The sequence below is a fragment of the Dasypus novemcinctus genome, chromosome 5 (genome assembly GCF_030445035.2).
Source record: "Dasypus novemcinctus isolate mDasNov1 chromosome 5, mDasNov1.1.hap2, whole genome shotgun sequence".
In the NCBI taxonomy this organism is placed as follows: domain Eukaryota; kingdom Metazoa; phylum Chordata; class Mammalia; order Cingulata; family Dasypodidae; genus Dasypus; species Dasypus novemcinctus.
The window spans coordinates 85,833,467-85,860,638 of record NC_080677.1 but is presented as its reverse complement, the minus strand read 5'-3'; positions in this window follow the sequence as shown (position 1 = coordinate 85,860,638).

The window sequence follows — 27,172 nt, the reverse complement described above, 5'->3', positions numbered from 1 at the left end:
TGCCTTTCCCCGGCACTAATACTTTCCTTTAAAGTGAACTTAACCAACAACAAGAAAATAGAATAAGAAGAACAAAGTGACAAAGAGAAGATATAACACTTACGCAAAAACAACAGTTAATTAATCTCCAAGAGTAGACAAAGAAGCTAAGGAACTGATTAAATCCATCAAGATTAAATAATGACCAGAAAGCAACAAAAAACTACAAACCAAACCAGTAATCAGGAAAACATGGCTGAATCCAATCAACAAACCAAAAATCAGGAAGGGGAGCAGAACTTTGCACAAGCAATGAAAGATCTCAGAACATTTATCACTGACAAATTTGATAAAGTAATGAAAGAGGTTAACAACATGAAGACATCACTTGGAGGGGAAATTGCAGACATACGCAAAAAGATAACAGATATGATGGGAATGAACACCACAGTTCAAGAAATCAAAAATACACTTGCAGCAAATATCAGCAGACTAGAAGAGGCAGAGCAGAGAATTAGTGATGTGGAAGACAGTACATCAGAAATCAAACAGATAGTAGAAGGGGTCGATAAAAAGATAGAAAAAATCCAGCTAGGACTTAGGGACCTGAATGACAATGCAAAATGCTCAAACATACGTGTTATAGGCATTCCAGAAGGAGAAGAGAAGGGAAAGGGGTCAGAAGGAGTGTTGCAGGAAATAATGGCTGAAAACTTCCCAAATCTACTGAAAGAGACAGATGTACATATCCAAGAAGCACAGTGCACTCCACTAGTCATAAACCCCAACAGGCCCACCCCAAGACATATACTTGTCAAATTATCCAATGCTCAAGACAAAGAGAAAATCCTAAAAGCAGCAAGAGAAAAGAAAACCATCACATACAAGGGAAGCTCCATTAGATTAAGTGCTGATTTCTCATCTGAAACCATGGAGGCAGGAAGGCAGTGGTATGATATAGTCAAGGTACTAAAGGAAAAAAATTTCCAACCAAGAATACTCTATCCAGCTAAACTAGCATTCAAACATGATGGAGAGTTCAAAATATTCGCAGACAAACAGAAACTGAAAGAGTATACCAACAAGAAACCTCCCCTTCAAGAAATTCTAAAGGGAGTTCTGCAGGAAGAAAGGAAAAACAGGACAGGCAAAGTTGGAGGAGAGTATAAGAGCAACAACAACAACAAAAAAGACAAAAAGAGAAGGGAAAAAAATACAAACAAAATATGACAAACACAAATCCAATCAAAATATGGCTAACACAAATAATTCCTTGAAAGTAATAACACTGAATGTCAACAGATTAAACTCACCTATCAAAAGATTCAGACTGGGACATTGGATAAGGAAATATGACCCATCCGTATGCTGTCTACAAGAGACACATCTTAGACCAAGAGACGCATGGAGATTGAAAGTGAATGGCTGGAAAACAATCATACAAGCTAACAATAACCAAAAAAAGGCAGGAGTAGCTATATTAATATCAGACAAAATAGACTTTAAATGTGAAACAATTGTGAGAGACAAAGAAGGATACTACATTTTAGTGAAAGGAAAAATCTGTCAAGAAGATCGAACAATCATAAATATTTATGCTCCTAACAAGGGTACCTCTAAATACATGAGGCAAATGCTGGAAAAACTAAGTGAAACAATAGATGCATCTACAATTATAGTGGGGGATTTTAATACACCACTATCAACTCTGGACAGAACATCTCAAAAGAGAATCACTAAAGAAACAAAACATTTGAACAGTATATTAGAGGAGCTGGATCTAATAGACATATATAGATCATTACACCCAAACACAGCAGGATATACATTTTTCTCAAGTGCACATGGATCATTCTCCAAGATAGACCATATGCTAGGCCACAAAGAAAGGCTGAATGAATTCAGAAACATTGAAATCATACAAAACAATATCTCTGACCACAGTGGAGTCAAGCTGGAAATTTGCAAGGGACAGAAGCCCAGGTTTCACACCACGATTTGGAAATTAAACAGCACACTCTTAGAAAAACAGTGGTTCAAAGAGGAAATCTCAAAAGAAATCAATGACTACCTTGAATCAAATGATAATGATAACACAACATACCAAAATTTATGGGATGCAGCAAAAGCAGTACTGAGAGGGAAATTTATAGCCATAAATTCATATATCAAAAAAGAAGAAAGAGGGAAAATTGAAGAACTAAATGCACATTTGAAGGAATTAGAAAAACAACAACAAAGTAACCCAACAGGAAGAAGAAGGAAGGAAATAACAAAGATAAGAGCAGAACTAAATGAAATAGAAAATAAGAAAGCACTTGAAAAGATAAACAAGACCAAGAGCTGGTTTTTTGAGAACAAAATTGACAAACCTTTAGTGAGACTAACAAAGAAAAAAAGAGAGAAGATGCAAATACACAAAATAAGAAATGAGAAAGGCAATATCACCACTGACCCCACAGAAATAAAGACTATCATAAGAGGATACTTTGAAAAACTATATTCCAACAAAAATGACAATTTAGAGGAAATGGACCAATTCTTAGAAACACATAAGCAGCCCATATTGACAAAAGAAGAAATTGATGATCTTAACAAACCAATCACAAGCAGAGACATAGAATCAGTTATTAAAAATCTCCCAACTAAGAAGAGCCCAGGGCCAGATGGCTTCACAGGTGAATTTTACAAAACATTCCGGAAAGAACTAACACCAATTCTGCTGAAACCATTCCAAAAAAATCAAAACAGAAAGAACATTGCTGAACTCCTTCTATAATGCCAACATTACCCTAGTACCAAAGCCAAAGACACCACAAGAAAGGAAAATTACAGACCAATTTCTCTAATGAACCTAGACGCAAAAATACTTAACAAAATACTTGCTAATCGTATTCAACAACACATTAAATGAATTATACACCACGACCAAGTGGGATTCATCCCAGGTATGCAAGGATGGTTCAAAATAAGAAAATCAATCAAGGTAATTCACCATATAAACAGACTGAAGGAAAAAAATCACATGATTATATCTATAGATGCAGAAAAAGCATTTGACAAAATACAGCACCCTTTCTTGATAAAAACACTCCAAAAGATTGGAATACAAGGAAATTTTTTGAACATGATAAAGAGTATATACGAAAAACCTAAAGCCAACATTGTTTACAATGGAGAAATCCTAGAATCCTTCCCTCTAAACTCAGGAACAAGACAAGGATGCCCACTGGCTCCGCTCCTATTTAACATTGTCTTAGAAGTACTTGCTCGAGCTCTTAGGCAAGAACCAGATATAAAAGGCATTCAAATTGGAAAGGAAGAAGTCAAAATTTCATTATTTGCAGATGACATGATCCTATACATAGAAAACCCTGAGAGATCTACAACAAAGCTTCTAGAACTCATAAAGGAGTTTAGTAAAGTTGCAGGTTATAAGATCAATGCGCAAAAATCAGTAGCATTTCTGTACACCAATAATGAGCAAGATCAGGAGGAAATCAAGAAACAGATACCATTCACAATAGTAATAAAAAAATCAAATACTTAGGAATAAATTTAACTAAAGAGGTAAAAAACTTATACACCGAGAACTATACAAGACTGTTCAAGGAAATCAAAGAAGACCTAAATAAATGGAAGAATATTCCCTGTTCATGGATAGGAATACTGAATATTATTAAGATGTCTATCCTACCAAAACTGATCTACACATTCAATGCAATCCCAATAAAAATCAACACAGCCTTCTTTAAGGAACTAGAAAAACTAACTATGAAATTTATTTGGAAAGGAAAGAGACCCCGAATAGCCAAAAACATACTGAAAAAGAAAAACGAAATTGGAGGAATCACACTACCTGACTTCAAAACATACTACAAAGCTATGGTGGTGAAAACAGCATGGTATTGGCATAAGGAAAGACACACAGACCAATGGAATCGAATTGAAAGCTCTGATATAGAACCTCATATATATAGCCACATAATATTCGATAAAGCCACCAAACCCTCTCAACTGGGAGAGAGTGGCCTATTCAACAAATGGTGTCTGGAGAACTGGATAGCCATATGTGGAAGAATGAAAGAGGATTACCATCTCACACCTTATACAAAGATCAACTCAAGATGGATCAAAGACCTAAATATAAGAGCCAAGACCATAAAAACCTTAGAAAGCAGTGTAGGGAAACATCTACAGGACCTTGTAATAGGAAATGGCTTCATGAATATCACACCAAAAGCACGAGCAGCAAAATAACTAATAGATAAATGGGACTTCCTCAAAATTAAAGCCTTTTGCACCTCAAAGGAGTTTGTCAAGAAAGTAAAAAGGGAGCCCACACAGTGGGAGAAAATATTTGGCAACCATATATCTGATAAGAAACTTATAACTTGCATATATAAAGAACTCCTATATCTTGAAAATAAAAAGATAAACAACCCATTTAAAAAATGGGAAAAAGATTTAAACAGACACTTCTCCAAAGAAGAAATACAAATGGCTAAAAAGCACATGAAAAAATGCTCCAAATCTCTAGCTATCAGGGAAATGCAAATCAAAACTACAATGAGATACCATCTTACACCCATAAGATTGGCAGCTATGAAAAAAACGGAAGAATACAAATGCTGGAGGATGTGAAGAAAGGGGAACTCTCATCCACTGCTGGTGGGAATGCAGAAGGATCCAACCATTCTGGAGGACAGTATGGCAGTTTCTCAAAAAAACTAGCCATAGATTTGCCATATGACCCAGCAATACCACTCCTGGGTATATACCCAGCAGAACTGAAAACAAGGACACAAACCGATATATGTACACCAATGTTCATAGCAGCATTGTTCACTATTGCCAAAAGTTGGAATCAACCCAAATGCCCATCAACAGATGAGTGGATCAATAAAATGTGGTATATACACACAATGGAATACTACTCGGCTATAAGAACAAATACACTACAAACACACATGATAACATGGATGAATCTTGAGAACCTTATGTTGAGTGAAGCAACCCAGGCATTGAAGGACAAATACTACATGACCTCAATGATATGAAATAAGCAACCTGCCTCAGAGAGCTAGAGACTGGAAGATAGGCTTACAGGAAATCGGGGGTTGGAGGAAGGATGTGAGCTGATGTCTGCAGGGGTGGAATTTATGACGAGCTGGTGGTAAGTATGAACACAAAGAAGAGATAAATTGGGGGCAAGGGGTTGCCTTTGGGAGGGGCTTTGTGGGTTTGAGGGGAGCTGGGGATGGGCGGATGGGTAATATTGCCCAAAAGTGGGGGGAGGGAGGGGTAGCATACGCACATAGGAGAGTGTCAGGTGTTGGTGGAGAGTAAAATGCCGAGAAAATCGTATCAAAATATAATTAAGAGGGTTACTAGAATGCTCGGAGGGGATGGCCCGATGCAGGACGGGCTCCTGGGGAATGTCTGAATGCTCATTTTGCCAGAGTGGGTGGCACCATTGGGTAGAGTCCCAAGTAGTGAGAGTGGGGGTGGACCCACATCCTGGGGAGGACTAATGCCACAAATAGAGGGAACTGTATCTCTCAAGAGAAAGGGTGCCTCCCAGGGCATTGGGGCAGTTGAGCAAGTTAGGCCCTGAACACTATTCCAACTATCTCTGGGCGTGGCTCCTCAGGAAACGGAGGTTGGCTGTCACTGTGGGCACCAAGGTGGATGGGAAAATGGATGTTAAATGTGTGGAACCAAGGTAAATGGGGGGTAAGAGAGGAGTTTCACGAGAGTACACAAGGAAGGATATAAAACATGTAATATTACACCATAACATATAGGAGACGACAGACTGATAATGTAAATCATAATGTAAAACATAGGATAACTAAAAAATTAGAAAACTGTGTATCCTAAAGTATGCACCACAATGTAAGCACAGATGTCACCTTGTTTGAAAGCTATTGTCTCAGACTCTGTACATCACTTTAAGTAAATATGATGTGAATAGGGTGTAAGAGTATCGCTGTGGAAGGGAAAAGGTTTTGTGGTGGATGTGTGGGAGTGCTGTATATTATATATATGAATTGTTGTGGTCTAGGGCTCTTGTTAAGAGAAATTCAATAATTAGGGGGAAAAAAAAAAAGAAAAAGATAGGATGTAGAATTTTTTCCAAGTCAACACGTATTCTATATCTAACCTTTAAACCCATCGCTATATACCATTTTGCTAGTAAGGGATCCTGACATTATATTGGGCTTCAATTTTCAGGAAGTTCTGGATCACAGAGTGGTTCAACAATGGCAACGGAGGAATACTGGTATAGGATACTATTGACAGGTGATATATGGCTGACAGGGAGCTATACAGGACATATGTCCAGGGTGCATGGTAATGTTTGGATATACTCATAGTGGCAACAATTAAAAACTACAGCTGGGGGGGTACTGGGTTCCTGGCCGGGGGTTCTCTGTCATGGTCCCTAGGGGAGCAGTGACAGTCTCCCAGGTGCAGCGGCAAGGACCGGGAAGGAATGAGGGTCCAACAGTGAGCCCCTGACGCTAATGACTATGCTTGTGAGCTGATATGCCTGAAATAAGAACAAGGCCTAGAGCAGCATTGTGCCTGGGAATTTCCTCCTGACAGCCTTCATGTTACTCAAATGTGGCCAGTCTTGAAGCCAAACTCAGCATGTAAATGCAGTGCCTTCCCCCCAGCGTGGGACATGACACCCGGGGATGAGCCTCCCTGGCACCAAGGGATCACTATCAACTACCAACTGATGATGCAACTGGAAAATGACCTTGAATGGAAGGTTCAATGCGGATCAGCAGAATATCCCTGTCTACATAAAATAACATGACTTTAAAATGCTGTTTGACCTAATGTAAGGGGGAAATGGAAAGGAGAAATGAGTTTATATGGCTACGAGCCTCTAAAAAAGAGTCTGGAGGCTGTCAGAAGGATTGCCCTTATGCACAACTGAGCAGAGTCTAAAAGACAGATAAAGTAGATACAACCCCCAGGTATTGGTTCCTTTGAGGGCTAAAGAGACCCATGGGTGCTATGGTAATGGTGATGGGGTTAACTGCCATGTCAGATGGCCCTTCTTTGGAGTTGGTGTTTCTGCGTGATGGAGCTGGACTCAGATGGGATCTCTCTTCATAAGACTTTCATGCTACTGTGCTGGAGTTGTAGTTGGTGTTGGGGTTTAAGATATATTTAGGGGATCTGAATCTCTGGACTGACAATGCAATAGCCAGGCCCTGAGCCTCAACAGACTCCAGCACCTACAATCTGATTTTTGGACTCACCTCACTCAGCTAAGATGGAGTTGAAGAAGGACAACCACCACACCATGGAACCTAGAGTGCCTACAACTGAAAGCAGGAGGATTGCATCCAGTATCCATGTGGAATCTGAGCCTCCTCTTGACATAGAGGTGCAATGGACACAACCAATCCAATGTCCACAGAGAAAAGGTGGCATTGGAGTGGGAAAAGTGGACATGGTGGCTTATGGGTATGGGGAATGGCAGGAAGAGACGAGATGTGGAGGCGTCTTTGGGACTTGGAGCTGCCCTGGATGGTGCTTCAGGGGCAATCACCGGACATTGTAAATCCTCACAGGGCCCACTGGATGGAATGGGGGAGAGTATGGGCCATGATGTAGACCATTGACCATGAGGTGCAGAGTGCCCAAAGATGTACTTACCAAATGCAATGGATGTGTCATGATGATGGAAATGAGTGTCCCTGGGGGGGGGGGGGGGGAGTGGTGGGGTGGGGGTGGTGGGGTTGAATGGGTCCTCATATATATATATATATATATTTTTTTTTTTTAAGATTTATTTATTTATTTAATTTCCCCCCCCTCCCCTGGTTGTCTGTTCTTGGTGTCTATTTGCTGCGTTTTGTTTCTTTGTCCGCTTCTGTTGTCGTCAGTGGCACGGGAAGTGTGGGCGGCGCCATTCCTGGGCAGGCTGCTCTTTCTTTTCACGCTGGGTGGCTTTCCTCATGGGCGCACTCCTTGCGTGTGGGGCTCCCCCACACAGGGGACACCCTTGCGTGGCACGGCACTCCTTGCGCGCATCAGCGCTGCGCATGGCCAGCTCCACACGGGTCAAGGAGGCCCGGGGTTTGAACCGCGGACCTCCCATATGGTAGACGGACGCCCTAACCACTGGGCCAAAGTCCGTTTCCCATATTTTTTTTAATGTAATATTTATACAAAATCAATTAAAAAAAATAAAAGTAGTGTATAGGAACACTGCTAATTTTTGAATGTTGATCTTATACTGTGCCACTTTGCTGAATTCGTTTATTAGCTCTAGTAGCATCATAGATTTTTTAGGACTTTCTGATATATAGGATTATGTCATCTGTAAATAGTGAAAGCTTTACTTCTTCTTTTCCCCGTTGGATGCCCTTTATTTCTTTTTCTTGGCTAACTGCTTAGGCTAGAACTTTCAGTACAATATTGAACAATGGTGGTGACAGTGGGCATCCTTATTTTGTTATTTTCAAACTTTCACCTTTGAGTATAAGTTAACTGTGGGTTTTTTATAAATGCTCTTTATCCTGTTGAGGAAGTTTCCTTTTCTTCCTATTTTTCTAAGTGTTTTTTTAATTAAGAAAGGATTCTGAATTTTGTCAATGCCTTTTCTGCATCAATGGAAATGATGTTTTTTTTCCCTTCATTTTATTTATGTGGTTTATAACCTTAATTTTCTTATGTTGAACCATCCTTGCACATCTATGATAAAGCCCACTTATGTTCATGGCATATAATTCTTTTAATGTGCCATTGGATTTGATTTGCAAGTATTTTGTTGAGGATTTTTGAATTTATGTTCATAAAATTAATTCATCTGCAATAATATTTTCTTGTAGTTTCTTTATCTGGCATTGGAGATGGTGGCCTCATAAATGAGTTAGGTATTGTTCCCTCCTATTAAATATTTTGGAAGAGTTTGAGCAGGGTTGATATTAATTCTTCTTGGACTGATTGGTAGAATTTCCTGTGAATCCATCTGGTTTGCTTTGCTTTGTTGAGCAGCTTTTGATGACTCTTTCAATCTCTATACTAGTAATTGGTCTTTTGAGGACTTTTATTTCTTCTAGAATCAGTGTAGGTTGTTTGTGTTTCTAGGAATTTGTCCATTTCATCTAGGTTGTCTAATTTGTTGGCATACGGTTGTTCATAGTATCCTCTTATGATCCTTTCTATTTCTATGGGATCAGTACTAAATCCCCCCCATCTGTTTCTAATTTATTTATTTGCATCTTCTTACTCTCTTTTTTTATTTGTCAGTCTAGCTAAGGGTTTACTAATTTTATTGATCTTTTCAAAGAATCAACTTTTGGTTTTGTTAATTCTATTCTTAAATTCTCAATTACTTCTCTCCAATCTTTATTTTTAGCTCCTGCTTGCTTAGGTTTTAGTTTTCTGTTCCTTTTCTAGTTCCTCCAGGTGTGCAGTTAGGTCTTTTATTTTTAGCTTTTTCTTTTTTTTTTAATATTACGTATTTGTGGCTATAAATTTCCCCCTCAGGACTGTCTTGGTTGGATCCTATATGTTTTAATATGTTGTATTTTCACTTTCATTTTCATTCGTCTCAATATATTTATTGACATCCTTTGTAATTTCTTCTTTGACCCACTGATTGTTAAGGAGTTTATTTAACTTCCATGTATTTGTGCATTTACCAGTGTTCTGCCTATTACTGATGTCCAGCTTCAATTATGATGAGAGAAGATGCTTTGCACAATTTCAATCTTTTTAAACTTATTGAGACTCATTTTATGACCCAACATGTGGTCTAACTTGAAGAATGATCCATGTGAACTTGAAAAGAATGTATATTTTGCAGTTTTCAGCAGCAATGCTCTGTATACATCTGTTAGGTCTAGTTCGTTTATCATATTATTCAAGTTTTCTGTTTTCTTATTGATCTTCTGTCTAAATGTTCTATATGTTGATGAGACTGATGTATTAAAATCTCCAACTATTACTGTATATGTGCCTATTTCTCCCTTCAGTTTTGCTAGAGTTTGCCTCCTATTTTGGGGGGGGCACTGTAGTTAAGTGCGTATTTATTATTGCCATTTCTTGTTTGTGGATTGTACCTTTCATTAATATACTATTTTTCTTTGTCTCTCATAACAGCTTTTATCTTAAAGATGATTTTTTCTGATATTAGTATAGACATCCCTTCTCTTTTTTGTTACTATTTGCATGGAATATAGTTTTCCAACCTTTCACTTTCAACCTATTTGTGTCTTTGGGTCTAAGGTGAGTCTCTTGTAAACATAATATAGTTGGATCATGCTTTTTAAAATCCGTTCTGCCAATCTATCTTTTGAATGGGGAGTTTAATCTATTAACATTCAGTATTATTAAGTAAAGGCAATACTGATCTCAGCTATTTTGTCCTTTGGTTTTTACATGTTGTATCTTTATTTTTGTTTCTCTTCTCCTTTATTGCAAACTCTTCTGTGGGATAGTTGAATTTTATTATGTATCTGACTGATACTTTTCTCATTTTTTTCTTTTTTCTATTTAATAATATTTTTAAAAGATATTTTAAAAAGATACATAGATCACACAAAATGTTACATTGAAAAATATAGGAGGTTCCCAAATATCCCACTCCCACACCCCCCACTTTTCCCACATCAACAACTTCTTTCATCAATGTGGTACACTAATTGCATTTGATGAACGTATTTTGGAGCACTACTACACAGTATGGATTATAGTTTACATTGTAGTTTACACTCTCTCCCTGTCCATTCTGTTAGTTATGGCAGGATATATAATGTCCTGCATCTGTCCCTGAAATATCATTAAGGACAACACCAAGTCCCGAAAATGCCTCCATATCATACCTCCTTTTCTCTTTCTTAAATTCAGCAGCTCCTGTGGCCACTGTCTCCACATCAATAATATAATTTCTTCCATTGCTAGAGTCACAATAATGCTATAGTACAATACCACTAAGTCCACTCTAATCCATATTTTACTCCTCCATCCTGAGGACCCTGGGATGGTGATGCCCATTCCACCTCTCAGTTGAGAGGGTGCTTTGATTCCACATGGCTGGTGGATGGGACTCTTGTACCCACAGCTGTAGGCTCTCTTGGTTCCTTGATGTTCCTTTTTTTTTTTTCCCCAAATATTTTCTTTGGGGTTACCCTGAGGTTTGCATTGCACAACCTACATGCACAATCTGGTAATTTGAAAATATGCCCAGTTAGCTTCAATAGAGTACCTGTTCTCTGAATCTTCATTTTTTCACACAACTCCAAGTCACTGTCTCCTGTCTTTTCCTTTCAAACTGCAAAATGGGAAATAAGGATTTTTCAAAACTCTTCTTAAATTTGGGAAACAACAGTGTGGAAAAACATTTTGAGTGGAATTTTGACTATAAGTGACTTAACAAGTGAATAGAAAAGGGAATATAGACTATTAAAAAGAAGGTTTGTATCAAGGATAAGAAAATAGGGCTTGAGTTTGAAAGGATTGGAAGAAGGAAGGAAGATTTTTAAAGAGTGTGTTTTACAGGCCAGGCATGGGACATGGGGGCAGGATTGGTGTGTTTGTAGGCAGAGAGTTTGAAGGAAACAGTATCAAAGAAGAGGAGAGAAGAAACATTTCCTTTGCAAAAGTCTTGGAATGTAATTAACACCTTAAGAAATAGAACTGTGAGATCTTCTGGTTAGTTCCCAGTGAAGGTGGATTTTAACAATATTTTTGGTCAGTCTCATGCTTCTTAGAGAGTTCAAGTATATTATGACTAAGTGAATGAGGGACTCCATGGTTGTATTGAGCAGTCTGAGAAGTGAGACTAGAGAAAACAGCAACATGTGTTGTATGGGCTAAAACCCTGTCTCTACCACTTACTAGCAGTGTGATCATAAGTAGGTTTCTTCATTTGGAAGCATCAGGTTCCTCACCCATGAAAGCAAAAGAATTTAGAGAAATCCTTCCTTTTTCTGGAATAGATACACAGTAGTTGGAATATTTAGGGTGATTTACAATTAAAATCATTAGATATACTATTTATATTGTAATTCATATTATAATTTTACTATTAATACTGTATTTTTTCCTGGTTACTAAGCTATTCCATCATACATTGAGGTAATAATTTAATAAACGCTTTCCAAGTGAACTGAGAAAGACACTGCATGTTACTAAAGGTAATTGGTCAATTGTCCCCCTTTCTGTATTAAGGAATTCATCTAGGGTAACAACCTGGTATTGCCTCATATGTAAAATATTGTGCAATAAAATACAATGTGCACATCATTCATGTGGAATCTAAGTCCCCCTCGATATAGAGGTGGTATGGACATCACCATCCCTAGGTCCACAGGATAGAGGAATAAAATATGGATTAGAGTGGATTTACTGATATTCTACTGTAGAACTATTGTGACTATTAATGGAAGAAATTGTAGCACTGATGTGGAGAAAGTGGCCACAGTAGTTGCTGAGGGGAGGGGGATGGAAGAAGAGATGTAATGTGGGGCCATTTTCTGGACTTGGAGTTGTCCTAAATGATACTGCAGGGACAGATGCTGGACATTGGGCATTGTATACTCTGCCATAACCCTCTGAATGTACTGGGGGAGAGTGTAAACTACAATGTAAACTATGAGTCATGTGGTGCAGCAGTGCTCCAAAATGTATTCACCAAATGTAATGAAAGTGCCACAATGATGAAAGAGGTTGTTGATGTGGAAGGAGTGGGGTGAGGGGGCTGGGGAGTGAATGGGAACCTCTTCTATTTTTTTAGTGTAACATTTTTTGTGATGTATGTATCTTCAAAAAATACAATTAAAAAATTGATGGGGTGGGGGTGTGGGGAGTGGGGTGTATGGGAACCTCTTAACGTTTTTTAATGTAACATTTTGTGTGATCTATTAAGTTTAAAAAAAGGTAATTAAAAAAATATGTGTATAATGTGATTAGCTCAAAGTGAAAATATCTCTCCAGATTAACAAGGTCACACATGTGATTATTACCTTTTAATTTTGAGCTTTATCATCCTAATTTTATGTATGTGGAGAAGCAGTGACCTAAATAGACCCCAGGCATTCCTCACATGAGACCGACAGGGAACTGTTTTCCACTCTTCTGTATTGAACTCTTCTGAGAGGTTCCAGGAAAATTGTAGATGGCTGGTTACTGTTCATTATCCAGGGGGTTTTGTGCTGTTGTTAGTCTTTTTTCACCTTGAATTTTAAAAAAGGTTTCAAAACTCTTTTTTACAAAACCCACATCATACTAGTTTTAATAATCAGCCACAGGGGTGCTGATGCAAAGTACCAGAAATCTGTTGGCTTTTATAAAGGGTATTTATTTGGGGTAAAAAGTTATAGTCACATGGCCCTAAAGAGTCCAACTCAAGGCTGCTTTCTCACCAAAGGCAATTGCCATGTGTTGAAGCAAGATGGCAGGTGATCTCTTCCATGTCTCTCAGACTTCTATGGCAGTCTCTGGCATAGGGCTTGTTTCTTTCTGGGCGATCTCAGCTGCCCAGCTGCTCTGTTCTCCTCAGCTGCAAACTATCAGGTGAATGGCTCAACTCTCCTCTGGCATCTGTGGTGCTCTTTCTCTTTCCATGTGTCTTCTTGAGTTAGTGTCCATTTATATCAGCCCACTAAGGGGGCAGCAACTCAATCTGAACTATGCCCTAATCTTAACAGGTAATTTAATCAAGGCATGTCAGCTGAATCTAATGCATTCAAAGGCTATCACACCCAGAGGAATAGATTAGTTTACAATCATAATCACCCTTTCTAGCATTCATTAATCCCAAACTGCCACAGTAGTCCTTAAAGCCCATCCCTTTCCTTTGCAGTTAGAAAAGCAGAGTTCTCAAGCAAAATACCTAGTGAAGTGGGTCATAATTTTATAGACAGGTCTTAATTAGGCACAATCTAAAAATAATGTATTACCAAAACTGAGGGTACCTGTCAAGCCTCAGCTGCCTAATCTTCTTTCCTGACCCTGCCTGATCCCCCAGGAAGAGAAGCAAAGGTCTCCCTATGCCATTCTAATGGTCTTTTAACTGTCAACACATTCTGATCTTCACAATCACCTTGCCTTGACTCAATACAACCTGGCTATGAGGTAAAACTTTTCCTTTTCTTCCTTTGCTTCCTTTTCTTCCTCCCTCCCCCACCTTTTTTCTTCCTTCCTTCATTTCCATTTAATATATATATATACACACATTATATATTATGTAATATATATTTCTTTCATATACATATAGCTCTTACCTTATGAATATTCAGGCTCAAAGTTTAGAAGAACCTTTAGAGTTTTTCTCATTATACCCTGAATCAGAGTCTAGAATGCTCAGTTATCTGTGAGGGATAAAGTTTGTGGGTGAGGAAGTTCTGTGGTCTCATCCACCCTCTAGGTTGGTGTAGGCATTTAAGACACAGATCAAGCTTCAGTGTCTCCAGAACTGGGTTGAAGTCAGGGCTTCCATCTGGGGGAAGAACTAGCAAAAGGATGAGAAGGCCCAGGGTGAGGCCTAGGACATTAGACAATTTTCCAAGGGGCTCAGCCTCGGGGAACATGATAGGAGTCTGGATACCAATTCTAGAATATAAATGTGGACTGAGCTTTTAACCAGAGGTCTGGTTAAGAGTATTGCAGGCCAGTCCTTGAGGATGAAGACCAGGGTATTTGGAGAAGGGTGCTGAGTGTAGCTTAGAAGTCACCAGCCTTCTCAGTCTGGGCCCTTGTTCAGTGTTAGGACTGCACTTCACATGCTGCAACCCTCTCCAGGGTAAAATAGGGGGAGGTGACTACAACTGGGTCCCGGGGGCCCGTTTGTGATTCTAGCAACCTAAAAAGACCCTCCCTGTGTGGGGACAGTCAGGGCCAGAGGTGACCCTAGGAATCTCAGTGCTCACCACATTGGACTCTTTAAGCAGAATTTAAGACTGGTGGAGGAGTAAAGGTTAGGGCCCGGGCATCCATGTCAACCAAACAGACCAATGGTGGAGTCTTCTTTGGGCTCTAATGGTGCCATTCCATAAAATGTAATGATATTTTTTATTCATGAATTTATATAACATGTAAACACTTTGGTATACATATTATTCTCTAATAACATAGACAAAAGGAGTTCGAACATTCTCCTAAAAACAAACAACAGCAACAACAACAAATGACAAGACTAAGAAACAGCAAAGGTGGCTCAAGGCTGAGTGTTGGGTTAGTTCCATGAGTTCCTAGCCTAAGGCCAGATTGGTTCATGACAATCATATAGGTAAGGGAATTGGTGGCCTCAGCTCCCTGTTTGATGAGTTTGGGAGCCAGGTAGGATTTCACATGTCTTTCTTCTCAGGGGGCAAATGAGAAGGACCATGGTTCCAGGCAGAATGACATTCAAATCCTATCTTTACAGTTTAAATTCTACTTGGGATGTTATTTAACATCTCTATTCCTCAGTTCCCTCTATCCGTAAAATAGGGATAATAACAGCATAAATTTCATGGGGCTGTTGAGAAGATTAAATAAGATAATACATGTAAGTGCTTGGAACACACAGCCAGTATTATATGTTAATTTTTTAATATTATCTCTTAATGAAATTTATTAATATTAACTATGTTTACTTTGATCACCTACTATATAAGATGGTGAATAAATAGCATGCACCCACTGCCATGTCATGAGCAGCCTTTGGTAAGAGATCAGGGCATTCTTTCCTAATAAGCCTAGATATAGCTTCAGAAATTTTCTCCAGATAGAGTTTCGGACAATCCCTACCAATCAATTAGAATTAAATATCTATTTTCTATCTCTATTCTAGTCCAATGTATGAATTCCCCTCATAACTCTAAGAGATGAGCATCTAGAGTTTTAAATAAAAACAGTTACTGTTGGAAAGTGGATGTAGCTCAAGCAGATGGGCACCCACCTACCACATGGGAGGTCCCAGGTTAGGTTCCCAGTACCTCCTAAAGAAGATGAGCAAGACAGTGAACTGACTAAATGGGCTGGCACAGCTAGCTGACATAACAAGGTGATGCAGTGAGCTGATGCAATGAAGAGACACAATGAGGAAATACAATGAGAGACACAAGTGGGAGCAGAAGTGGCTCAAGCCATAGGGCATCTTCCTCCCACATGGGAGGTCCCAGGTTCAGTTCCCAGTGCCTCCTAAAAAGAAGATGATCATACTATGAACAGACACATAGAGCAGCAGTGAGCACAAACAATGAAGTGTGTGTGTGGGATAAATAAAATAAAAGAAATCTTAAAAAAAATGTTCTGTCAAGGAGCTTATTATCTCAAAAATGCATTCATTTTGTTGTTAGATATCTTTAAATGTTACACAGTTTTGATGGAGAATCAATATCTACCTACTGATTTCTTCTATAAAAATTAAAAAAAAACAAAAAAACTAGTTTTCTCAAATTCTCAAAAATGAGTTTTGCTTTCACTGCTTTATCACATGCAAAAATACGCATTAATCATCTTTTATGTGAACACTCATCAACCTTTAGGTTCATACTTATCTTATTCAAAGAAATTGTCAGATATTTCTTTGTAAGTATTAATTTGCATTTGGCAGTTGGCCTTGAATAAAAAGTTCAATGTTCTTCTTTCAGATATGCCTTTGACATTTATTCTTGGCAAGATAAATAGTGTTCTAATGCTTTCCTTCTTACAATATCACACATACATAGAAAAGTAGCAGCAGCAGGCAAAGAAATACCTGACCTTTCTATAAAATAGTTTTGAATTGGTATACTCACTTGTGATTCTAAATGTGAATTTCTAATTTAATCATGAGGTTCAAATATTTCTTTATAAAAGAAAAAGAAAAGAAAAGAAAAAACTGAGAACCGAAACCCGAAACTTCAGTAAAGATGGATGAGTCTGAGTATTTTAGTGGGAAATTAAGGGTACACATGTTCATTCTGGAGTACTTGTTTCACTCAGATAAAATTTAGTACTTCAGTGGAATAAAAAAAAAAAGATACCTACAGAATTGTTTTCTCTCTTCTTTATGCTTGATCTACTCTTCAACTGTTTTAAAGAGAAAATATGGGTGTAGAACTTTTATACCTTTTATTTTTTTCTGTTTCTTTTTTTCTTTCTGTTTTCTATTTCATAACTCCTTCATGCCCAGTTTAAAACAGTTTCAAACATTTAGAGCTCCAGTCTAGTTCTATTATTCCTCAGGGAGATCTGTGTCTACATGACAATAATATTGCCAGCTGATCTGACCGTTTCAGTAGAAAAATCGAATGTATTTTAATGACATATATAAGTAACTTTGGGTACTACACACAATATTTTTTTCAAACCATAAATGAAGTGATTAATTTTAATTATAAAACACCTTTTAGGGAAACGGACTTTGGCCCAGTGGTTAGGGCGTCCGTCTACCACATGGGAGGCCCGTGGTTCAAGCCCCGGGCCTCCTTGACCCGTGTGGAGCTGGCCCATGCGCAGTGCTGATGTGCGCAAGGAGTGCCGTGCCGCACAGGCGTGTCCCCCGCGTAGGGGAGCCCCACGCGCAAGGAGTGCACCCATTAGGAGAGCCGCCCAGCGTGAAGGAGGGAGCAGCCTGCCGAGGAATGGCGCCGCCCACACTTCACGTGCCGCTGACGACAACAGAAGTGAACAAAGAAACAAGACGCAGCAAAAAGACACAGAAAACAGACAACCGGGGGAGGGGAGGGGAATTAAATAAATAAATAATAAATCTTTAAAAAAAAAACAAAAAACAAAACAAAAAAAACACCTTTTATGTGCCAGATGAGTAAATATTTATCTCTAATTTTTTTTTTCGAAGTTCTCGGCCAGGGATTGAACCTGGAATCTGTGTATGGAAAGTGGAAAGTCAGTGCTCAACCACTGAGCCACATTAGTTTCCCTGAGTTGTTTTTTTTTTTGCTGGTTGATTGTTTTTTTGTTCTTAGGAGGCACTGGAAACTGAACCCAGGAACTCTCGTGGAAAGTGGGTGTTCAATCTGCTCCCTCTAATTTTTATAATATCTCTATAATCTTTATTTTACAGAAGAAGAAACTGAGGCACAGAGATTTTTAAGCCACTTGCCCATTGCTTCCCTATTAAGTAGTAGAACTTAGATTTGAGTCCAGGTTGGTTTAGTGCTGCCAAAACTTGCTCTCTCTCCCGCTTCCACTCAACCTCCCTGACTCCTACTCAGATTGAAAGACTATTTATTAAAAATGTGGACCTAGAAGAGGAAAGGCACAATAGATCCTCAAAGGCCATTTTATAAGTGAATCACACATGCTACACATCTGATTACACAGGACATACTCATGAGGAAGAAATGCTTATAAGGAAGAAAATACTCTAAAATGGTAGAAGTCTGCACAAAACCAGGGAAGTCCTGAGAGTCATTATTTTCCAAAAGTGTATGGTCTAAGACAGGAGGGCTATAAGTAGCCTTCAGTTTCTAGACTTCTCAGGAGAGCTGTTATTCTTCTTCCTCTATTCATTTTACAGCTAGCCGTCTGTGGTTTTATTACAATTTTAATTGGCTAGGGCCTTTTAATTATGGTTAGGTGAATCTGTTTGTATGAAATAATGAGCATACACTTTCTTCAGTTTTCAAAAGTGAACATTAGTGCAAATTCAGATTGTCTTTTTTTTGTCACTGTATTATTTATACTTCACTCTAGTCTCCCATTTCTATGTAATTTGTGTCTTTCAGACTTTATATTATTAGCTGTAGAATGTGACAGGTAGAAAGAAGGCACAAGGTCATTTCATTATTCTTTGAATCAGTTTCAGGCATGTCACTTTCTTGGTTTAAAAAAATCTATATGTTAACTTACAATTTATGCTTCTGCTTTAAATGTCTACTTTCATGATGACATTCCTTCAGTTGCTTGGTTCATTGTATAGGCTAAAGCAGAAATCGAACTCATTGAGTGCTCCGCATTTTACTTTAAAAACAGATAAAAAAATAAAATACCCACTGAATTCTGTGAAGTTGATGTCAATGGTAGCACAATTTTTGGATCTTCCTGAATCCTCACATAAAAATAGTAGAGTGACTAGAAAGAAAACTGTCAACAAAAAACAAACAGAAAAACATGCTCAGCATATTTACAATGATACTAGATGACACAATAAGTCAAAGAACCCCAAAGTACAAGAAGGTGGGGACAATCTACCAAGAGTCACAAAACCCATGTACAGTTGAAAGCAGAATAAAGCTATGTAGCAAACAGAGACAATATACCCCTCTGATCTCTCTTTAAGAAAGGACCTGTTGCCTCACTGGAGGAGTTTCATTAGCTGACAGCCTCCAGCTGTTAACTTTCTCCACATTTGCCTTGCTTTGGAGTGGGAGTCACATCTTTATTAGGGTAACTCCAGTCAATGACAGTAAGATTGTATAGTCAAGGACCTACCCATTTCCACCTAAAAGGGGATATCTTTAATACAGAAAACAGCCTTCAGATCTTCATTGCAGTTTGATGGCTCTTCTTGTGTAATCTTGCTTCCTTTCTTTTCCTCCAGAGTGTTGAACTTATTGCATTCCTAACTCTGTCTCAGTGTGTGCTTTCCACAGGTCTCCACTAATACAAGAGGCCAGGGTTGTTGTGAGAAAGCAGTCAGTAAGATGGGGTTCTGGGCCTGGATCATTCTCCGTAATGATAGCAGTGAGTACAGGGTGGTGCATGGGACTCCATAGTCCCAGGCATGAAATGATGGATCAATTGCTAAAACCTTCCCTGGTAGTGACTTGGGAAAATGTTATTGTGAAGGACACCTGCAGGTGTAATAATTCAAGCTTTAGAAATGATTGAGGGAACAATTCACAAAGACAGTGGAATTGGCTGGTTATTAAGTTGCATTGATGCCCTACAAAGGTACAAAAGTAAGCAAATAACTAAAAATGAAGTATGAAGACTAGAGACTAGAAGTCTTCTCTGGTAGAACATATTAAAAGGCCCTTATCTCTTGCAGTAGGAAAGCAGATAAGAATCCCCTCTCTTCAAGGAAGATACTCTTTCCCTTAAGGCAAAGAGTCCCCCTCAGGATCTTCTTTTCTCTCCTCTCTTTGTTGCCAGCTCAATAACTACGCTTAATTTGAAGCATAAATTGTCTGGGGACATGTTGGGCCTGATAAGGGAAGAAAGGAACTTTACTCCAAAGAAGGTATAAGAATTAGCATGAACTAGAAGGAGCTGGTTGAATATCCATAGAACTGGATTTTGATTGTGCAAAACCAAGGGGATTAGAACATAAGACTGGATATGGGAGGTTTTATTGACTTGAAGGAAGTTTTTGGGATGTGAGTGGCAACATCCTGGTAATGCCATCAGAAGATGATACAAATTTGCTTCTTGTATGGCTCCTAGAAACCTAGAGAAAGTGCTTATTATGATGAGTGAAATTAAAAAGGCTGAATTACTATAACAGAGGCAGATAAAGGGATTACAATGTTCATGGAAATAGGCATGCTAGAATGGCTATATTAAATGAGGCCAGAAGACCCACCAAAGGATTTTGTTGTACAGAGAGTCCCAGAAAACACTAGCATAACCCAGAAATCCAGTGGTGGCCTTTCTCTGGAAAGTAGGATTGATGGTAGGAAAGACTGTTATTGGCTTATTGATAGGACTGAGAATGATGGGACTCTGATGTAATAGAGGCAGGCATCTATTATGTTAAATGCCATCTAGAGGTGGCAGTTAAGCTCTAGAAGTCATAAAGGGGCAGCCAAATTAGTCTGACCCACAGAGAATTGTAAAGATGGTTAAAAGACATGGCATCCTCAGTGGCAAAACAGAAGGTCAGTAAAGTTATTGCTGAATATCTATCTATAATGACAAGAAAGTAGATGGGCAGGACAGGAAATAAGAATGGATGGGCAGAAGAGACTGGGAACAGTTGCCCCAATAAAAAGCCATAATTTCTGTCTAGTTTCCAGACATGAACCATTTTTCAGACTCAGAATTTGGCGTTAAGTGATAGCTGGGTCCTCAGGAGGAAGAATCCTCCAACAAAAGGACAAGTATTTACTATAATAATACTTCCAGCCCTTTCCCAAAGGACATTTGGGTCCTTGATCTAAAAAACGAATTTGTATTGGTGCAATTAGAAAAAAATTTCCCATCAAACATTTAAAAATCCATACACCTACATAGATCAAATCTAAATCTTGTACTTAAAAAAACTTTTTTTGGAGTCAAATTGGTTGGTTCTATGACAAAAAGAAAAAGGTCAGGTTTATCTAATTTAATGGATTCTTTTCTTTAAACCCTTAAAATGTTTTTATTGTGGTTTTATATGTACATACATAATTTATGTAATTTGCCATTTTAGCCATTTTTAGGTATAAAATTCAGCAGCATTAATTATATTTACAATGTTCTGCAACAATTACCACTATCCATTACCAAGTCTCTTCTTTCATCACTGTCAGAAAACTCATACCCATAAAACACAGACTCCCCATTCCTCCCTCTCCCCAGCCCCTGGTAACCTCTAATCTACATTCTGTCTTTGAGTTTGTCTGTTCTAGATGTAACTGAACATCATCCCTTTTTATGATTTAATAATATTTCATTGTTTTTATGAAGAGCAATCTTATATTTATGCTATTAACCACAATTTTCTCCCACCACCAAAACCACTGTTATAGATTCCCAGTTACCTTTCAATTGATGTTTACATCCAAAGACTACCCCTTTACGCCACAATCACATTTCTAAATCAGCAGTGTTAGTTACACTCACTATAATGTGCTATTATCAACTCTACTCATTTCCAAACTTTTACAGTTAACCTTATTAATATTGCTACATACATTAAACATCAGCTCCCATTCTCAACCCACCTTCTATTTCCTAGTAACCTGGACTGTAGAGTTTACCTTTTTGAGTTTACTCATCGTATTTAGTTCGTAGTAGCAAGACCATACAATATTTGTCCTTCTGTGTCTGGCTTATTTCACTCAATATAAATCCTCTGGGTTCATCCACATTGTCATATGCATCACAATTTCATTTCTTCTTACAGCTGAGTAGTATTCCACTGTATGTATATGTCATATTTTTTTATCCATTCATGGACACTTAGGCTGGTTCCATATTTTAGTGATTGTGAATAATGCTGCTATGAACATGGTGTGCAAATGTCAGTTTGCATTCTTGCTTTCAGGTCTTCTGAATATAGTCCTAATAATGGGATTGCTGGATCATACAGCAGTTCTATATTTAGCTTCTTGAAGTACTGCCAAATTGTCTTCAGTCAGGCTGTACCATTCTACATTACCACCAACAGTGAGGAAGTTTTCCTGTTTCTCCCCATCTTTTCCAGAAATTGAAGTTTCCTGTTTTTTTTTTAATTGATAATGGCTATTAATAAGGTGTGAAATGCTATCTCATTGCTTTGATCTGCATTTCCCTTATACCTAGTGATGCTGAACATTGTTTTCACGTACTTTTTGGCCATTTGTGTTTCCTCTATGGAGAAATATCTATTCAAGTCATTAGCCCATTTTTTAAAAAGATGTATTTATTTATTTATTTATTTCTCTCCCCTTCCCTGCCCTCCCTACCCCAGTTGTCTGCTCTCTGTGTCCATTAGCTGTGTGTTCTTCTGTGTTTGCTTGTATTCTTGTCAGCGGCACCTGGAATCTGTGCCGCGTTTTGTTGTGTCATCTTGTTGTGTCAGCTCTCCATGTGTGCGGTGCCATTCCTGGGCAGGCTGCATTTTCTTTCGTGCTGGGCAGCTCTTCTTCTAGGGTGCACTCCTTGTGCATGGGGCTCCCCTACATGGGGAACACCCCTGTGTGGCATGGCACTCCTCGTGTGCATAAGCACTGCGCGTGGGCCAGCTCATCACATGGGTCAGGAGGCCCTGGATTTGAACTTTGGAGAACAAAAGTGTTTAGTTTTGAGGAGGTGGCACTCACCTATTTTTTCTTTCATCACTTGTGCTTTGGGTATAAAGTTTAAGAAACTACTGCCAACTACAAAATCTCGAGGATGTTTTTCTACAATTTCTTCTAGGAGTTTTATGATTGTTGTGTTTATATTTAGATCCTTGATCCATTTTAAGTTATTTTTTGTATAAGGTGTGAGATAGGGTTCCCTTTCCTTTTCTGGATGTGGATATCCAGTTTTCTAAGCACCATTTGTTGAATAGACTGTTCTGGCCCACCTGGGAAGGCTTGGCCACCTCCTAAAAAGTTTCAAGACTGGAGATGTGAGGGTTTATTTCTGAGTTCTTGACTCAGTTCTATTGGTCAATGTTTCTGTCTTTATGCTAATACCATGCTGTTTTCACCACTGTAGCTAAGTAATATGCTTTAAAGTCAGAAAATGATAGTACTCCAATTTCATTCTTTTTCAAGACATTTTTGGCTATTTGAGCCTTCCTACCCTTCCACATAAATTTGATCATTGATTTTTCCATTTCTGCCAAAAGAAATGCTGTTGGGATTTGTATTGGGATTTCACTGAATCTATAAATCAGTTTGGGTGTAATTGACATCTTAATGATATTTAGCCTTACAGTCCATGAACACAGAATGTCCTTCCATTTATTTAAGTCTCCTTTGATTTCTTTTAACAATGATTTGTAGTCTTCTGACCACAGGTCCTTTATGTCCTTGGTTAAGTTTATTCCTAAATATTTGATTCTTTTAGTTGCTATTATAAATGGAATTTTTCCCCTGACTTCCTCTTCAGATTGCTCATCAGCAGCATATATAGAAGTGCTATTGATTTTTGCATATTAATTTTTTTCTTTATTTTATTTTATTTTTTATTTTTTTAATTGATTTTGTAAAAATATTACATTAAAAAAAATATATGAGGACCCCTTCAACCCCACCACCCCCACCCCACCACTCCCCCCCCAGCAACACTCATTCCCATCATCATGACACATCCATTGCATTTGGTAAGTACATCTCTGGGCACCTCTGCACCTCATGGTCAATGGTCCACATCATGGCCCATACTCTCCCCCATTCCATCCAGTGGGCCCTGTGAGGATTTACAATGTCCGGTGATTGCCCCTGAAGCACCATCCAGGGCAGCTCCAAGTCCCAAAGACGCCTCCACATCTCGTCTCTTCCTGCCATTCCCCATACCCATTAGCCACCATGTCCACTTTTCCCACTCCAATGCCACCTTTTCTCTGTGGACATTGGATTGGTTGTGTCCATTGCACCTCTATGTCAAGAGGAGGCTCAGATTCCTCATGGATACTGGATGCAATGCTCCCGCTTTCAGTTGTAGGCACTCTAGGCTCCTTGTTGTGGCGGTTGTCCTTCTTCAACTCCATCTTAGCTGAGTGAGGTGAGTCCAATAAATCAGATTGTAGGTGCTGGAGTCTGTTGAGGCTCAGGGCCTGGCTATCACATTGCCACTTTGCTGAACTGGTCTATTAGTTCTAGTAACTTTGTTATGGATTTTTCAGGATTTTCTAGATATAGGATCATATCACCAGCAAATAGTGAAAGTTTTACTTTCTCCTTTCTTATTTGGGTGCCTTTTATTTCTTTATCTAGCCTATTGCTCTAGCCAGAACTTGCACAATATTGAACAACAGTGGTGATAGTGGGATCCTTGTCTTGTTCCTGATCTCAGCAGGAAAGATTTCAGTCTTTCACTGTTGAGTCAGTGCTAGCTGTGAGTTTTTCATATATGCCTTTTATCATATTGGAAAAGCATCCTTTTATTCTTATTGTTTGGAGTGTTTGTATCAAGAAAGGATGCAGTAGTTTGTCAAATGACTTTTCTTCATCAATCAAGAGGATAATGTGATTTTTCTTGTTCAATTTATTAATGTGGTTTATTACAGTAATTGATATTTTTGTATTGAAAACCTTTGCATACCTGGGATAAAACTCACTTGATTGTGATATATAATTTTTAATTTTATTTTAAAAATATAATATGATAGTCATCTCTACTGATTTTAAAGATACTGCAAATTTTATACACTTCCATGATTTTTCAACATTTTGCAGCTGTTTGGCCTTGCAGCACAGCAATTCATACACTATATTGTACAAAATCACCAACAAGACTGAAATGGTATATTGGTAGAAGGCACCATCATGCATATTACATTACCAGAGAACAAAAATACAGTAAAGACAATTTTTACCACACATAGATTAAAGAAAGGAAAAGTGGGGAGGAGTAGCTAGCCATCCCTATATTGAATGAAGAGGAGCAGTAGAAAATCTTAGATATGGAGCTACTAAATCTGGTCTAATACTCAAGATCATAATATTTGAAGTTCTGAATTGTGTTCTTTAGTTCATAACTAAATAATTTCCATCTGGAATATAGTTGTAGTCTTGTTAATGTTTGTGTGTCCACATGCTGGTCACAACAAGCAGATAAAATGCCCTCATAATTTTATTTCACAAACTATTTTCTGCTGGAAAAGATGATTTTTTCTCCTGTTGCCTCCTGTTGCAGATGGCAATGTTAATGAGGAGTTCAGAGTACCTATTAGTATATTTTGATGAGTTCATAACAAGTTTCTGTTGGTTTGTATTTTTGGGGGGAGTCAAGAAAAAGGCAAGATATTCCATTTGCACAAATTGCACTATTTATGTTTCCAGTATTAATAGACAGAGATAGTAATACTTAAATAAAATGTGCAGCAGAGAATTTTTTTTCCAAATAAATTTCATAGTTAGCTTTTCCAATTGAGTAAGGAAAATGCTGTAGTGATTTTTATTAGAATTGCATTAAATCTGTAAATCAGTTTGGGTAGGATAGACATCTTAATGATATTTAGTCTTCCTATCCATGAACAGGGAATATTCTTCCAGCTATTTAGGTCTTCTTTGATTTCCTTTAACAGTGTTGTATAGTTTTCTGAGTACAAGTCATTTAAATCTTTAGTTAAGTTTATTCCTAGGTAGTTGATACTTTTAGTTGCTATTGTAATTGGGATTTTTTTCTGGATTTCTTCCTTGGGTTGTTGATTATTGGTGTACAGAAATGCTATTGATTTTTACACATTAATCTTATAACTTGCCACTTTACTGAACTCATTTATCAGCTCTAGAAGCTTTGTTGCAGATTTCTCAGGGTTTTTGAGGTATAGGATCATGTCATCTGCAAATAGTAAAATTTTTACATCTTCCTTTCCAATTTGGATTCTTTTATATATTTTTCTTGCCTAAATGCTTGAACAAGTACTTCTAACACAATGTTAAATAAGAGTGATGACAGTGTGCATCCTTGTCTTGTTCCAGATCTTAGAGGGAAAGCTTTTAGGATTTCACCATTGAATGTGATGCTAGCTGTGGGTGTTTCATATATACCATTTATTGTGTTAGGGAAGTTTCCTTATATTCATCATTTGAAGTGTTTTTTATCAGGAAAGCATACTGTATTTTGTTGAATGATCTTTTGGCTTTTATAGAGATTATCAGGTGATTTTTTCCTTTAGATCTGTGTATGTGGTATATTGCATTGATTTTCTTTACTGAACAATCCTTGCATACCAGGGATGAAAGCCACATGGTCATGGTGTATAATTCATTTGATGTGTTATTGAACACAATTAGCAAGTATTTTCTAGAGAATTTTAGATCTAGGTTCATTAGAGATGGGTCTATAGTTTTCTCTTCTCATGGCATCTTTTTTGGCTTTGGTATTAGGGTAATGTAGACATCATAGAATGAGTTAGGCAATGTTTTTTCTAATTCTATTTTGTGGAAGAGTTTAAGCAAGATTGGTGTTAGTTCTTTCTGGAGTGTTTATTATAACTCACCTGTGAAGCCATCTGGTCCTGGGCTCTTCTTAAGTTGGGAGTTTTTCGATGACTAATTCTATCTCATTGCTTGTGATTGTTCTGTTGAGTTAATCAATTTCTTCTTTCATCAACGTAGGCTGCTTTTGTGTTTCTAGGAATTGATCCATTTCCTCTAAATTATCCATCTCATTGACATAAAATTATTCAAAATATCCTCTTAATGCTATTACTGTCAAGGAATTACTTACCTTAGCCATATTTTCTTTAGGTTTATGTATATCATATGTTGTTTTATTTCTCTTTTTTCTCATTTTAGTTATTTTCACACTGTCTTCCAACTCTCTCTCCCTCCTGTTTTCTCCTTTCAACCTGAAGAACTCCCATTAGCATTTCTTGAATGGCAGGCTTCTTATTGACAAACTTTCTTAATTTCTGTTTATCTATAAGCATTTTGAATTCTCC